Consider the following 16,598-nt stretch of genomic DNA (forward strand, 5'->3'; position numbering starts at 1 on the left):
TTTTGCACTGCACCAAAAAGCACCCCACGTTTTCCAATGTGTGGGGTAGGTACCATTAAGAATTAACGGTACCCCTAAAGAGAAGAGCATTCATCTGTGTGTCCGGAACGAGCACGACAAAGGCAAGAGAATTCTTGTTGGTCAGTGTATTAGTGCTCGAACTAACACACTTAGACCGAATTGTAATGGTTCAAAGAATGTCAAGCAACATGGTCGGCCCTCACACATGTTCACGTCATCAAATTTGGCCTTCTTTGAAAAAAGTTTGAACACTCCTGCCATACTACCATTAAAACTGAGAATTCTTTGAAATGACTCTTGTGTTGATTTGAGTGCTTCTGGAGTTATGACAGTCTCTCACTGATCGTCCAGACATCTAAGCAGAATTACCCTTACACTGATGCCTAAACATTTTTTACCCTAATGTAAGGAATGCTTTAAGATAAAAAATGTTTAGGTTATAGAACCACTTTAAGAGGGGATACGATGACAATATATAACTATCTTAATGGTGATTCCAACATTGGGAGAAAACTATTTAGTCTCAGGTTACATGGCCACTTTTTTACTGTTAGAGCAGTAAGGGCACTCCCTTCCACAATCGTTGGTTTCAGCAGAAAGTGTCACCTACGCAAAAAAGGACATCTTACTGAACAAAACATACAGGGATATGGGGAGTGGTAGAGACATACAAACACCCACAGAGGTTGAATTAGATGGACTGGAGTCTTTATTCAACCTTACCAACTATGAAACCATAGTAGATGGCAGGTACATCTATGACAAAAACTAGGAACTACTACAGGATGTCCCATTTCTGAAAACATATCTTTATCTGGTTAATCACCAACATGTCAAGATATGTACCAGTGCCAAGAAATAACTGTTTAAAGACCACAAGTGCAGTTTGATTTCCCTTTGTGCCCATGCGAACCACTAAACAATTATTTTGCATGGATGTATAAAATAACAGAATATATGTCACATAAAGCAGCATTTCAGTAAATTTGATACAAACATTATTTTTAAACATTCTATAAAACATACAAACCACAAATGTAATACAATGTTCCAAATCAGACTTTATTAACCTACTCAAAAATATAAAAAGTCTCATCCAAAATAGATGCTTGAGATTTTTTTCCCTCATTATCATTATGGATATTCCTGGCTCTAACATAAAGACCCTCACTTCTGTGTTGCAAATGTGACTGCAAGGCCAACCAGGAGCATGAACATGGAGATGCTGAGAATCACAGTGATGACTACCATTCCTCCCGAGCGTCCTTGCAGAGAAGCATACATTTCTCGTGGGCTTTGAGGTAGATCTGAAATTAAAAAAATATATAATGAAACAACTGAAAAAAGGGACTAGTAAACCCATACATTTCAAAACATATCTGCAGGCACACACAAGGTATTAAAGTGGAACCATGGTTAAAAGGATACAAGTTATGCATTTATACTTTTCCCAAAGGATCTATAGTTTTAGACTGTCATTATTTCATACACACCTTCACCACTTAGAGTGATAATATCTGGGCATTACTTCTACCTGGATCAACTCCTTACTCTGAACAGACATGTAAAAATAGGATTTTATTATTATTTATGCTGCTCGTGACACGCACACGTCACTTCCGGTAAAACCACGGAGATCATGTCCCTGATGCGTTTCGTCACTTCCTGACTTAGTCTGAGGGCATGAAGTCAAGAAGCCGAGGTAACAGGAAGTAGGATTGCACTGCTGTCTACACAGGCGTTCTCCTTACCACTACCGGCTGATGTTCGCACAGGCACTTTACATTGCTTGAGCGAATTGGAATTTTAGTACGTATATTATGTAAGGGGATGATTGGGGTTCATTAAATGCTTATCAACATTATTACGCCATGTGGACAATCTGTTTTTCTACATGGATCCTTGCATGATATGGCTATAAGTCTAGTGGGAGTTCTTTCAGAGCGGTGCACGGTCAGTGGCGAGTGCATCCCCAAAGGGGAGATCATCTCACGTGGTGAAGTGTTTTGGTGGAAGGTGTTTGTCTTCACGATCAAAATTACTACATGGCACTACTGAACCGCACTGCAATATTCCATATATGAACAGTATATTGAAGCTTGCCATCTTTAATACATGACAAGAGCGCTGCAATATTTTAAAAGGAACTCTTATTTAGAGTGGTTTTTTTTTTTAGTATTGTTTTTATATGATGTGCATAATTGACAATTAAAATTCCATTTTTACACGATGAATAAAATCCATGTATAGGGTTGGGATGTAAATGCATAATTGGTAAAAAAAACTGCATTTAAAAGCTTGACGCATTTCGTGGATAAAGTTCCACTTTTTCAGAAGCAAATGCAAAATGCACATCTACAAAAAATATGAAAGATATTCCAAATTACTTAAATCAATAAAATGAGGATAAGGGGGAGGAAAAAAGCCAGACACCCCAAAAATGACTTACATATCAGCTCTGTAATAGGTCATGAAATGCTGAGAACTGAAAGTTGAGGAAGGCTGGAAAATGTCCCTGTCGGGAGCTAAGGAAACATGAATCTGCGGGCAGCCAAGGCGGACAACACCACACTCGAGGGGAGGAAAGGAGAAATGAAGGGTGTCCATAGTGAAATAGATGATGGTGTCTGGGAGTAGCTCCAATATCTAAATTAAAGCGAAGTTCTGCTAAAAAAAGAAAAAAAAAAAAAATTAAATTAAAAATCAGCAGCTACAAATACTGCAGCTGCTCACATCATGGGACACAGATTCAGGCTAATATTCATTACCTGCTGGGACATCCCAGAGCAATAGCCTTGAGAGGAGGGAGGCACCCTACCAAAACAGTAGCCATCAGAACTTATGCGGCAGCCCACAGTACACTGCGGCTGAAAGCCAAATCCTCAGCTGCTCGAACATCCATTTGGTAAAATTTTGTGAACCTATGCACTGAAGACCAGGTAGCAGCCTTACAAATCTGAGCCACAGATCCCTGATGACAAAAAGCCCAGTAGGTTCCTACACCCCTGGTAGAATGAGCTCTCACCCTAAAAAGGGAGGAGCTTTACGTTTCAGACCATAGGCCTGAATGACCAACTGACGGACCCAATTGGCAATGGAAGCTGCCTGCCCCTTCTTGGGCCTTTTTTTTTTTTTTTAACAAAGTCTGCTCCTCGGATCTCCACAGATCTAGACACTTAAACCTTGACTGCCCGGACAACGTCCAAAGAATGCAGTCGTCTCTCTTCTGCCGAACGAGGCTGAGAGAAAAAAGAAGGCAAAAATAATGTCCCGATTTAAATTAAAGGCCAACACCACCTTTGGCAAAGGCTGGAACAGGTTGAAACACGACTCTGTCATGGTGAAGGATCAAGTACAGTTCCCTGCGTGAAAGTGCAGCCAACCCTGATACCCTTCTAGCTGAGGTGATAGCCATCAGGAAAACTAGCTTGTGTGACAGCAAGTCTAATGGAATTTCCTTAATAGGTTCAAATGGTTGTTTCTGTAACACAGACAGCACAAAGTTCAAGTCCCAAGGACACATAGGTGACCTAAAGGGGGGGGGGGGGGGGCGGCAAGCAAGTTGCCCCTTGCATAAAGGTTCGAATCAGTGAATGGGAGGCTAAAGGCCTTTGGAAGAATACTGATAGGGCCGAATTTGACCTCTGATTGCACTCCAAAGCCAAATTGATTTCCACAGCTGACTGTGGGAGAATTCTCTTTTCTAATCACATATTTCCGAGGATGCCATTTTCTGGCTTCACACCAAGCAATACAAAGTCTTCCTGACCTTATGATAAATCTTCCTAGTGACAGCTTTTCTAGCATTCACTAGAGTAGACACCACTGGTCCCGGGATGCCACGGTCCTTTAACACCCTGGCTTCAAAAGCCCTGCTGTCAAATTTAGAGACTGTAAATTGAGGTGGAATATAGGACCTTGAGACAGTAGATCGGGGCGACGTGGAAGCGTCCATGGCCAGTCTATTGTCAGTCTCACAATCTCCGGGAACCAGGGCCTTCTGGGCCAGACTGGTGCCACCAGAATGAATGGAACCCCCTCTCTCTGAATCCTGCACAACAAATGTGGAAGGAGAGGGATCAGAGGGAAAGCATAGACCAGGGAGTACTGGCTCCCATCAGACCATCTGCTTCAACTGCCAGAGGATCTCTTGTTCGAGACACAAACTGCTGTAGCTTGTTGAACCTGGATGCCAGTAGGTTGACCTCTGGTCATCTCCAACGTTGGCAAATTTCCTGAAACAGGGACCATTCCTGGGCAGATCTACTGGCAGGTGAGATAATCTGTCTTCCAGTTCTCTACTCCCTGGATGTAGACCGCCGATATGATTGTCACATGTCCCTCTGCCCAGGCTAGTATGTAGTTCACCTCCTTCAGAGCTGAAGGACTCCTGGTACTGCCGTGGCATTGTCAGACTGAACTCTGATGGGGCAGTCCTGAAGCTCCACCGTCCAGGACCATAGGGCCAGATGTCCCGCCCGTAATTCCAGGACATTGATGGGCAGGATCTGTTCTGTCCCTGACCATTTCCCCAGAGCTGTGAGCCAGTCTAGGGTCACTCCCCAGCCTGAGAGACTGGCATCTGTAGTCAGTACTCCCCAAGTTACCGGGAGAAAAGATTTTTTTCTTTCGCAGGTTCTGATCCTGCAACCACCAGTTTAGGCTTAAGCATGCCAGAGATAAGCACATTGGATAATCCAGGGCTTTTCTTTCTCTGTTCCAAGCCAACAAGATGTCTTGTAGTAAGGGCCTGGAATGGAACTGGGCAAAGGCACTGCCTCGAAGGAGGATACCATTCTCCCTAGAAGACTCATACAGAGCCAAATGGAGGATTGTCTGGTGCCCCTTATCCTTCAGGGTACAGATCCTTATGGGTGGCAAGAATACTCTTGCTTGGACCATGTTTAGGATCAGACCTAAATACTTTAGACTTTCAGCTGGTCTCAAGGCTGACTTTTCAGTATTTATGATCCAGCCTAAGCTTTTCAAATACCGCACTGTGTAGATTATGCTCTGTTCTAGAGCCTGTACTGAGTTATCTCTGAGCAGGAGGTCTTCCACATACCCGAGCACGAGAATCCCTTGGGCCCTTAAAAGACCCAGTACTGGTGCTAGGACCTTTGTGAACACCCAGAGAGCTGTAGCAAGCCTGTAGGCTAGAGCCACAAACTGTAAATGACATTCCTCTACTGCAAAATGTAGGAACCCCTGATGAGGCTGAAAGATAGGTATGTGTAATACGCGTTTTTTTATATCGATGGAGGCTAGAAAGTCTCCCCTCTGGAGGCAGGTTACTACTGAGCAGACAGACTCCACCCAAAAGGGCTGTATCAATAGATACCTGTACAGGGAATTTAGGTCCAAAATGGGCCTTGTGCCCCCGCTTGGTTTCAGAACCGTAAATAGGTTTGCGTAAAACCCTGTGCCCCTTTCGAATACAGGAACTTCTACAATCACTCCTTGATGCACTAAATAATGTAGTGCCTGAAGCAATAAGTTTCTTTTTGGAGGATCCGAGGGAAACCTGCCAATAACTTTTTACAAAGAAGCTCGGCTGACCAGTTCTTAAGCCATAAATGTCTGCGCATATGTACAGACAAGAGAGCCAGATGAGAAACCTGCTGTATTGAATCCTTTAAAAAGGCGTCAACAGCAAAACACAGTGCTCGAGGAATATTTGTCTTACTTTCAGGCAGATCATCCTCCTGGTTAGGCCTAACAGGACGTCTGACCTGATCCTTTACGGACTGGCAAATACCAATTGTTGCAACAGCTGGCTGAATAGCTGAACTGGCCAAAGAAAAAGGAAGCCTTTAATAACTCCAATTTCTTGTCAACAGGGTCTTTCAAGCCCTGTGCGTTATCTACTGGACAAGTTAAGTTCTTGTTTAAAGGAAAAGACTGCTGCATCTACGGCTGGCATGCTCCATTTTTTAACAAACTTTTCATCCATGGGATACAAAAGGGAAAACCTTAGGGAGAAACAAAAGTCCTGTCATGATGTTCTCAATCCGCGTACACCGCCTGTTCCAACAGGGGGTGTAGAGGGAAAGTCTGTGTGACCTCAAGAGGCCTCAGAGATCCCAAAGAGGACCAGGGGGGCTCAGTCACCTCTGCAAGAGGCAACGCAAAGGCGGAACGAACCATTTTGGTCAGAGTCAGAATCAAAAGCCTCTGTGACTGAGAGGCAGACAGACAATCGACTGGATATCTTCTTGTCCCGATTGCGCGGAAGCAGACTCATCTGCCAGGCACTCCACCGAATCCTGAGCTTTAAGCTCCTCCCCATCTTCAACCCATTCCTGCTCCAGACTAAGACTCCGGGGAGGGGGATCTGTCACGCTTCCTGCCACCCTGCGGGATGGAGGCAATCATGCCAGAAATCCTGTGCTCTAACCCAGCTAGGGCTGAGGACAGTTCATCCTTAGTGATAAAGGGTGAAGCAGCAGCATTGACTGTAGGCACAATACCAGATAGGCGCAGAGGCTCAGATTCCCCGGAAGCCTCTGGTCCTTCAGGGGATACGACTAGGTTCATCAGGAACTACTGACGACATAGGTGTGCCCTTCCCTGTGGTGTTAGTCCCACTCCTCTTTTTGGAAGACATTTAATAGCCACAAAAAAAAAAAAAAAAAAAAAAAGTAAAAAAGGAGTACTTGGGTGTAGGATGAAAACACCTCAGAAGGTGAGACCCTTTAATCGGGCTCACCAAGCCCCTATGCAACAATCCTGCTAAGCACCTTTAGTCTGCCAAGCAACACCTGGTGAATCACGTGACCCGGGTAAGGAAAAAATGAACCACTGCAAGTGTCTGTTCAGAGCCTGCTCTGTGTCCCACAGCTACCTTCTGGAAGCACCACATGCTTGGCCTACACAGCTTAATATAAGCTGGGTGTGCGCCGGAGTGTTCTATGCGTGTGCACCCACGCATGTAGGCAGCCCCGGCGAACAGGCGTGACTGTATTCACATACGACACAAATCTTCCTGCGCCCAGATAAAGGCTACGGCGCATATGCGGCAAAGCCACGTGCACCATGGCCACTAAACTGCTGATCCCAGCGGCGCTCTTGCGAGCGCATGTGTGCCATGGCAAACCAAGGCGAAATGGTGCACCATCATGCTTCATAATACAGGTAAAAAACAGCCAGACAAAAGCAAAAAAAGGTACACTTTGCAAACACCCACAGCTAGCCCTAAACTCCCCCGTATGGTTACTGCACACAGGTGTCCAGCTTTTAGCTAGCTTGACTGATTGTTACAATCACTGGGACACCCCACAATAATAAAATAAAGGGGTTTCACTTACCCGTCCGGGCGCAGGGCCACTTAGAAACTAAGGGCCCAATCTTCACCCTTCACGGCGGGTTCCTGTCACTTGGACCTTCAAGGACTGGGTACCCTTTTCATGTTTAGGGTCCACTCCTTTGGACCTGTATAGCACCCTGCAGGAAATGCCATAGTGCTGTAGTGTCCAGGACCCGGAGAACACATTACAGGCAAAACCTTGCAGGATCTTGAGTCTTCTTTGCGAGGCTCTGGTACCATTTATCTAAGCATAAAAGCCTGTGTCAAATGGATCCAACCTGTCAATCTCTTGATTCATTTTGGAACCATTTGTGGGACTAGAGACCTGGAGCTCAGAGAGCTCAAAACAAACCGTGCCATCCACCTTGCAGACACTGGTAAATAAAGTACTTCCTGTGTGGGAGGCGTTATATAGGGGGATCACTTCCTGTCTGAAGACTTTTGGTCTACCAGTGTCTATTCACCTGATGATGAAGTATAACCCATCAGGTAATGAATATTAGCCCGACTCTGTGTCCCACGATGAATGAAAAAGTAATGACGTTTTTTCAAACTTTTTTTTTCTCTTTTTATTGATACATGTCCCCCAATTACTTGCAGATAAGCCTTCAAAAATGGGCACTTTTGATTTTTGACATTCGGGTCTCTGACTTTAATGTGGTTTGTTATTCGGGTCCGAACTTTTGCTGTGTTCGAAGTTCTGCTGCAAACTGAACAGGGGTCCGGTCAGCCGATCCCTATTAGTAAATAGAGTCCACATGTGTATAAAGTTTAATTTCAGTATAAATACAGCTGTTCTGTGGAGGTTTGTTAGAGCACCTTAGTGAACAAACAGCATCATGAAGGCCAAGGAACCCACCAGACAGGTCAGGGATAAAGTTATGGAGAAGTTTAGAGCAGGGTTAGGGTATTAAAAAAAAACAAAAAAAAAAACAAAAAAAAAACAAGCTTTACACATCTGACGGAGCACTGTTCAACCCATCATTTAAAAATGATGGAATGCGGGGGCGTGGCCTAGCACTGCATGGAGTAGGACGTGTGGACCCTGAGCTCCGTCCACTACTCCTGTAAAATCAGTAATCCTGGACCTTTCCACTGACCAACTGGCTGGACTGCCTCTCTGGGACACCTGGGACAGCTGGCCCTAACTCCTGAAGGAGGGGGACGCACGGCGGCCCGAACGGAGCGGCGATCTCCCGCTCGGCGGGTGGACAACTAATTGAGACCGCGGCTTCGGCCTACAACCGGAGGCCGCGGCCATCTTGGTACACCCTAATCTCGGCCCTGCTTGGATCCAGCCACACAACGCAGGTACCTGGCGGCCAAATAACTCCCTGAAGGAGCTGCACTGTGCCCATCCCTCCTTCTCCTAGCCTGCTCACCCATCTGAGGCCCAGAGAAACTGACACCCACAAACGGCCTAGCTGGCGGCCTGGGCCTACATGTGTTGACCGGCGGCCATCTTGGCACACCTGCCCCCTATACCTGTGCAGTACATTAGACTACAGCCCTGCTATCCCCCTATAAGGGCGGTTTATCCTGAGGACGTGGCCTGACAGAGGAATAGGACGCATTCCTGAGAAGAGCTGCCCATTACTGCTGACTTTATCTCATCCTATACCCGCAGACCCCTCTAAACAAGCCTAGTAGTTTTCCTTTTGTGACCGCTGAAGAATCCAATCAAGATGTCTCCCACAAAGGCTCAGAAAGCAGCGACGGCGGCAAAACTAGCTCAGTACCGCCGGCAGGAAGGAGAGGAGATGGAGGAAAATGATACAGCGGAAAAGCCTGAGGAGGAACGCCCGGCGGGAGATACGGATCGGCTTCTCGAGGCAATCACATTCTGCAGAACTTCACTAACAGCCCAGATAGAGGAGGTAAAGGTAGATATATCTTTGATCCGGCAAGATTTACATAAACTCCGGGACCGGGTTAAAACTACAGAAAACCGAATCAGCAATGTGGAAGACGCCATCCCACCCCTGCAAGAGGGGACAGAACGTATACAGCGCCAAATCCAGCAACTGTTCTCCAAGCAAGACGAAATGGAGAACAGACTGAGGAGATGCAACCTGCGATTAATCGGCCTCCCTGAAGGCGCTGAGGGAAAGGACCCCACCACGTTCCTGGAGCAGCTACTCATCACACACTATGGCAGAGAGGCTTTTTCCCCAATGCTAGCTGTGGAAAGGGCCCACCGAATGCCTGCCAGACCGCCTCCGCAGGGAGCACCCCCGCGCACCTTTATAGCCAAGCTCCTTAATTATAAGGATCGGGATGCGGCCCTGAGAATGGCGCGAGAAAAAGGCAACATTCAACTAGGGAACAGCAAAATCGCCATATTCCCTGACTTCTCAACAGAAGTACAGCGCCGCAGACAAGGGTTCACAGAAGCCAAACGCAGGCTGAGATCAAAGCAAATTAAATATGCCATGCTATTTCCAGCCCGACTCCGAGTAGAGCAAGATGGCAGAGTTCACTTTTTTGAGGACCCCGAGGAGGTGATAACCTGGCTGGAACGCCAGGGGGCACCGGAGAGAGCAGACTGATACCGCTGTAAGTACTTTTTTTTTTGCTACCACTTACCACAAACAATACAGCATACAACTCCTGACACTTATTGCAGACCTGATTAGAAATTAACAGATATGCGCTGTGCACTGAAGTGGACATATACAGATCAAACTGCTAGATTTAAATATTCTTTGCACTAGCCCATTTACTCGCTTAGTGAGCCAGATGGAAGACCCGCCAAGGAACTGTGAGTTGTATCCTTACTACGAGAGTCAAGTTTAGCCAAACAGTCAACAAACTGATTTTTTTCTCTTACCCACATTTTTTACTTTAATTTGTTTTCCCCTGACATCTGATGTGGCTCAATATGTTTTTTGAGAAGACGGAGCCCCGGAGAGGGCACAGTCCTGCCCCTCTATTGCAAAGTGCAGCGAGACTTTACCCCACTCGACATCAGAGAATATGCTAGTGGGATTGGGGACCACTGCAATGAACAATTATATACCGCTCCTCCAATACGGAGTGTAACCCGTCAGCACTCTCTTGTGCGGTGGCCCCAATTACTCACATGTTTATGGCTTCAACATGCAAAGTTTTGTATTTCCTTGTTGGGGATTTTCAGTTGGTTTGGGGATGATGCCTGCAACGGTTGGGGAGGTTGCAAGGCGGGGTGGGGGGTGGTGGGGGGATAGTTCAACCGTTGAACAGATTTATATGTGTCATAACCAGATGGTACACCAACCAAAGTTGGACATTGTTGTTGCAGACATTAAACGTTATGTTATACTTAGTGCAATGCACGCTAAATATACATTACAGACATCTGAGAAGGCTAACCAAAAATCTAGATGCATATATGATGGCTGAAATACGTTGCTGTATAGAAGAGAACACATGGGGACTCTAAAGTTTCTTACCTGGAATGTGCGGGGCCTGCGTGAGAAGATAAAACGCTCGGCGGCCCTCACGTTCCTTAAAAAACAACACGCTGACATCTTAGTCTTAGTGGAGACTCATGTGGAAGGGAGATTGCAAATGGCTCTTCGCCGACCATGGGTCGGATGGACATTTCATTCAACCTACACATCACACGCACGTGGAGTATCAGTTTTGGTGGCCAAATCGGTACAATTTGAACTTATAGAGGTTTCTACAGACCCGCAGGGACGGTATGTCTTTTTATCTGTCAAGCTGTATGGGGAACCTTTCCTTATTTTGGCTTTCTATGTACCCCCCCCCCCATTCTCCATACCCATAATCTTAGAGGGCTTCACATTCATGACCAAACACCCCACAGTCCAGGCGGTCTGGCTGGGGGATTTTAACACCACACTAAACCCCTCGGTAGATAGACTTCAACCCTCGAATCCACAACCAATAACCAACAGAGAAACCAAATTTGCCAAGCTAATTTCCTCCTTTCATCTTGTGGATTCTTGGAGATACAAATACCCACACAAACAATTATTCTCTTGTTTCTCTTCCTCCCACGGCTCTATGTCTAGAATTGACATGATACTGTTATCACAAAGTCTTACACCCCGACTACTAGAGACGGCTTTTTCTCCCAGGCTGTTGTCTGACCATAGCCCATACTGGATTACACTAAGCGTGCCCACTGACAAACCAAAGCGGAATTGGCGATTAAACCCGTTCTGGCTCTCACTACTCCCTGAGGATGATGAACTTATGAATGAATGGAAGTTGTTCTTCAGGAACAACGACCGCTCAGCTTCCCTGACAACAATCTGGGAGTCTTTTAAATCTCATGTTCGCATGATACTCTCAACCCGCATTAACAGAATTAAAACAGATTCCTCTAGAGAGCTTGATAGAGCGATAGCGGTACTATCTCAATCCGAACAAAACTATATAGATGATCCCTCTCCCGCAAATGCAGACTTACTTAAACTCCAGGCCAGAGTAGTAGCCCAACTCCAATATGGGAAAGAAAGACACAAAATGTTCTTTGCTAAACAAAAGCTGTTTGAGCACGGGGAAAAGGCTGGTAAGCTCCTAGCATACCTGGTACACAGTGAAGATAGACCCCCTGTGGTAATATCTTTACACGGTCCTGGCGGTGAATCCATCACTAATCCCCTCACAGTAACCTCTATGTTCAGGGATTTTTTTATTGACCTCTACACCTCAAAAAGTCCTGAGGATAAGGGCCCAATGAACTCCTTTTTGGAGGAGACGACATTCCCCCAGTTAACAAAAAGACCAGGTTGACCTCCTTGAGGCACCACTCACTGAGGAAGAAATAGCGTTGGCTATTGCTGGATTTGCCAGGTCCAAATCCCCGGGCTCGGACGGCCTACCTATAGAATTTTACTCCCAATTCGGCGATTTTTTGATCCCAAAACTTCTAACTTTATATAATCACCTATTCGAGACATTTACACTCCCCGCTTCTATGAGAGAGGCAACAATAGTCCTCATACCCAAACCGGGAAAAGATCCAGGATACCCCGAATCCTACCGCCCAATCTCCTTATTACAAGTAGATATCAAGATATTAGCCAAGGTACTCTCCCTCCGACTCAATCAGGTCATTCTCTCTCTGATACATACGGATCAGGCGGGGTTCATGCCTGGTCGTAACACTTCGTTCAACCTACGAAAATTGTTCATAAATTTACAGGCCACACATGAAAATGTAGGATCCCGGGTGATTGTGACGCTTGACACGGCCAGGGCATTCGACTCCGTGGAGTGGGGATACTTATGGCAATGCTTGGGAAGATATGGCTTTGGCCCCAGATTCCTTAAGTGGATCAAACTGCTTTATCAAAACCCCACAGCTAGAGTGGTGGCGAACGGATGGCCGTCTCAAGAGTTTGACCTCAGTCGAGGCACGAGACAGGGCTGCCCTCTTTCCCCACTTCTCTATGCCTTAGCTGCGGAGCCTCTGGCTGTGTCGATCCGTGTGGACCCCGAGATTGTGGGTTTACAAATGGGAACCTTAACTGAAAAAATTAGTTTATATGCGGACGATACCCTATTATACCTCGCTGACTCAGGCCCATCCCTTCAAAAAGCACTACAGTTGATCGAGCATTTTGGAACGTTTTCCGGTTTAAAGATGAACTGGGAAAAGTCTCAGATACTACCTATAGACAGTTTCCCACCATCTGAATCATGGACAGATACCCCACTAAAAAGAGCAGACACAATCAAATACCTGGGAATCCATATCTCCAGAGATCCGGCTGATTATATTCCCCTTAACATTGAACCCCTCTTTTCACTAGTCAAAACCAAAATACGCACTTGGGCCCGCCTACCACTAGGAGTATGGGGTCGCATAAATCTGATAAAAATGGTCCTTCTCCCAAAAATCCTCTACATATTGTGGCACACCCCACTCTATCTCCCATTAAAACACTTTAAATCTCTTGAAGCTTTACTCAAACCCTTTGTGTGGGGGACTAGCAGACATAAAATCGCATGGTCAGCGCTTAAAAACCCGACAGACATGGGGGGAATGGCCCTACCGGATCTGAACCTCTATTACATTGCATCACAATTATCACAACTATTCCACATAGACAAGACAGACAACGTACGCTTCCTGACCCTTCTTTGCTCCAAAAGTGTGCAACTCACAGGTGACTCTCTGTACACAATATCGGCGGGATCCAGGAATACTGAGGTGGGGGGAGACAAGAAGTCCTTACTATACCATTATAGACGTATTTGGGACCTTGCCTCCACCAAATTAGAAATACCAAGACTGCATGATCATACACCGATATGGCACAATAGAGATATGTCAGAATTCATTAACATACCGGACTCGGAGCTGTGGGAGTCTAGGGGAATTTATTATATACATCATCTGCTGTTCAATGGAACTCTCAAAACCTACGATATACTCAAAGAGGAATTTTCTCTTCCACACTTCATGTTTTTCAGATACCTGCAAGTAAGACATGCAACCCAAACACAATTCTTACAGGCTGAGGCTCCTCCTGCTCTCCATCCTGTTATGGCTATTGTTAAAAGTGCAGACCCGCGTGGACTAATATCCACATTTTATAATATGCTTCTAACTCCCACCTCGTCAAAAATAGCGTTTGATTTGAAGCCTCGATGGGAGAGAGAGGTGGGCCTGATGGAAAATGAGGAGTGGGAGGAAGCCCTCGAGACATGCAAAGCAGTATCACCAAAACTCTCGGACAGACTCTCCCAGATTTACATAACACATAGAACATACCTCACCCCAATTCGAGTAGCCAGATATAAGCGTAATCAGTCCACTCTATGCCCGATGTGTGACCAAGAAACAGGTACGTTCTTTCATCTAATATGGACATGCCCCAAGATACAACAACTATGGAAACAGGTCATAACTTTCTTACACGACACCATGGGCTCCCCAATAGCATTAGATCCAAAACAATGTCTCCTAGGGATATTTCCAGACACAGTTGACAAATTCACCAAGGTATTCCTACATGAGACTCTATTCTCCGTCAGAAAAATTATTGCAAGAAAGTGGATGAGACCATCCCCTCCCAGTGTGACGGAGTGGAAAATAGAAGTTAACAATACCTTGCCATACAAAAAACATATTTACATTAACAGAGGATGTCCGACAAAATACAACAAAATCTGGGATCGATGGTTGCAAGAACCTGAAACTTGCACTTAACCATAAACTCGCTCAGTAATACAACATACGGATCTCTGTACCTAAAACTCTATTCCAGATACATACAGAGAAAGTATAAACCAAAAGATACCATGGTTCTTGTTGTTCCCCCAAAATGGTCATGTCTATACTAAACACAATATATCCCCTATAGACTTAAAGGTATATAACAGTATCACATTATGCACATACATAGCACGTGTACTAAAATAAAATACAATTAAATCAAATACGTTCAACGGGGGGGGGGGGGGGGTGGGGTGGGAGGGAGATAATATTACACATTATGATGATAGTAGTTCATGGTGGTATACATTTATTTCTACATTAACATATACTACCTCTAATGTTGATTATATTAACAATGTATACTGTCCTTGTTTAATACGCTTTTTATGTATATATATATATATACATATTGGTAATACTATGTATTTATATGCATCATCTTTGCCTAATAAAACCCTGTTTGATGAAAAAAAAAAAAAATGATGGAATGCAAATGCAAATGCAAATGCAAGGAATGCAAATGCAAAATGGAGTATGGCACAACTGCAAACCTACCAAGACATGGCCCTCCACCTAAACTGACAAGTTGGGCAAGGAGAGCATTAATCAGAGAAGCAGCCAAAGGGCCCATGGTAACTCTTGACGAGCTGCAGAGATCCACAGTTCAGATGGAAGAATCTATCCACAGGACAACTATTAGTCATACACTCCACAAATCTGGCCTTTATGGAAAAGTGGCAAGAAGAAAGCCATTGTTGAAAGAAAGCCATGAGAAGTCCAGTTTGCGAGAAGCCATGTGGGGGACACAGCAAACGTGTGGAAGAAGGTGCTCTGGTCATACGAGACCAAAATTGAATTTTATGCGACCAAAAACTAACAGTGCACATAACCCTGAACACACCATCCCCACCGTGAAACATGGTGGTGGCATGTTGTGGGGATGTTTTTCTTCAGCAGGGACAGGGAAGCTGGTCAGAGTTGATGGGAAGATGGATGGAGCCAAATACAGGGAAATCTTAGAAGAAAATCTGTTAGAGTCTGCAAAAGACTTGAGACTGGGGCAGAGGTTCACCTTCAAGCAGGACAACGCCCCAAAACATACATCTAAAGCTACATTGGAATGTTTTAGATCAAAGCATATTCATGTGTTAGAATGGCCCAAAGTCCAGACCTAAATCCAATTCAGAATCTGTGGCAAGACTTGAAAATGGCTGTTCACAGATGCTCTCCATCCAGTCTGACAGAGCTTGAGCTATTTTACAAAGTAGAATGGGCAAAAATGTCACTCTAGATGTGCAGAGCTGGTAGAGACATACCCAAAAAGACTTGCAGCTGTAATTGCAGCAAAAAGGTGGTTCTACAAAGTATTGACCCAGGGGGCTGAATAAAAATGTACGCCACACCCTTCAGATATTTGTAAAAAAAAAAAATGAAAACCAGTTATTAAATTTTCCTTCTACTTCACAATTATGTGCCACTTTGTGTTGGTCTATCACATAAAATCCCAATAAGGAACATTTACGTTTTTGGTTGTAACATGACCAAACGTGGAACATTTCAAGGGGTGTGAATACTTTTTCAAGGCCCTGTACATTCATCTAAGCTCCCCCCCTCCCCATAACACTATTAGGATCAGTTGATTACATAAACAAACTTTCTATATATTCTCGATCTCGGATATCAATCCTGGGGTTTCAATCCGTGCTTTCCATATCCCTTACTTTTTTTTCCCTTATTATTGTGTTATTGATCATTCTCACCCATTCCTTTATGGAAGGTGGCCTAGAGTTTATCCATTTCCAGGTAATCACTTTCCTAGCTTGATAAAAGGCATCTCAAAACTGTTGCTCGTTTAACCACAGATCCCACTCCCTATACCCCAGTACACATAATATCTGACCTAAGCATAGATTTATTTTGTGACAGACCTAGCCGGGAGAGAGACTTTTGGAGGGGACTGAATTCTAGCTCTTACGGACAGATTATGGGCCCTGGCATTTGGCGGAACGGTGCTCTTTGTGAGCTGTATGCCTGGGGACCCTTATGGTGGCGTTACTTTAGATTTGCATCCATATCCCCCCAAGAGACACA

At 45.0% G+C, this 16,598-nt stretch overlaps 1 long non-coding RNA gene across 1 annotated transcript in view; it reads right to left on the bottom strand.

Moving 5' to 3' along the window:
• Positions 1-1,109: 1,109 nt before the first annotated feature.
• The window catches only part of LOC141110045 (uncharacterized), a 46,814-nt gene continuing 31,325 nt past the window's right edge, over positions 1,110-16,598 (bottom strand). Inside the window, exon 3 of the long non-coding RNA XR_012236221.1 lies at positions 1,110-1,328. This is a non-coding gene — a long non-coding RNA (uncharacterized lncRNA). The remainder of the gene's footprint in view (positions 1,329-16,598) is intronic.

The sequence above is a fragment of the Aquarana catesbeiana genome, linkage group LG10 (assembly GCF_042186555.1).
Source record: "Aquarana catesbeiana isolate 2022-GZ linkage group LG10, ASM4218655v1, whole genome shotgun sequence".
In the NCBI taxonomy this organism is placed as follows: Eukaryota; Metazoa; Chordata; class Amphibia; order Anura; family Ranidae; genus Aquarana; species Aquarana catesbeiana.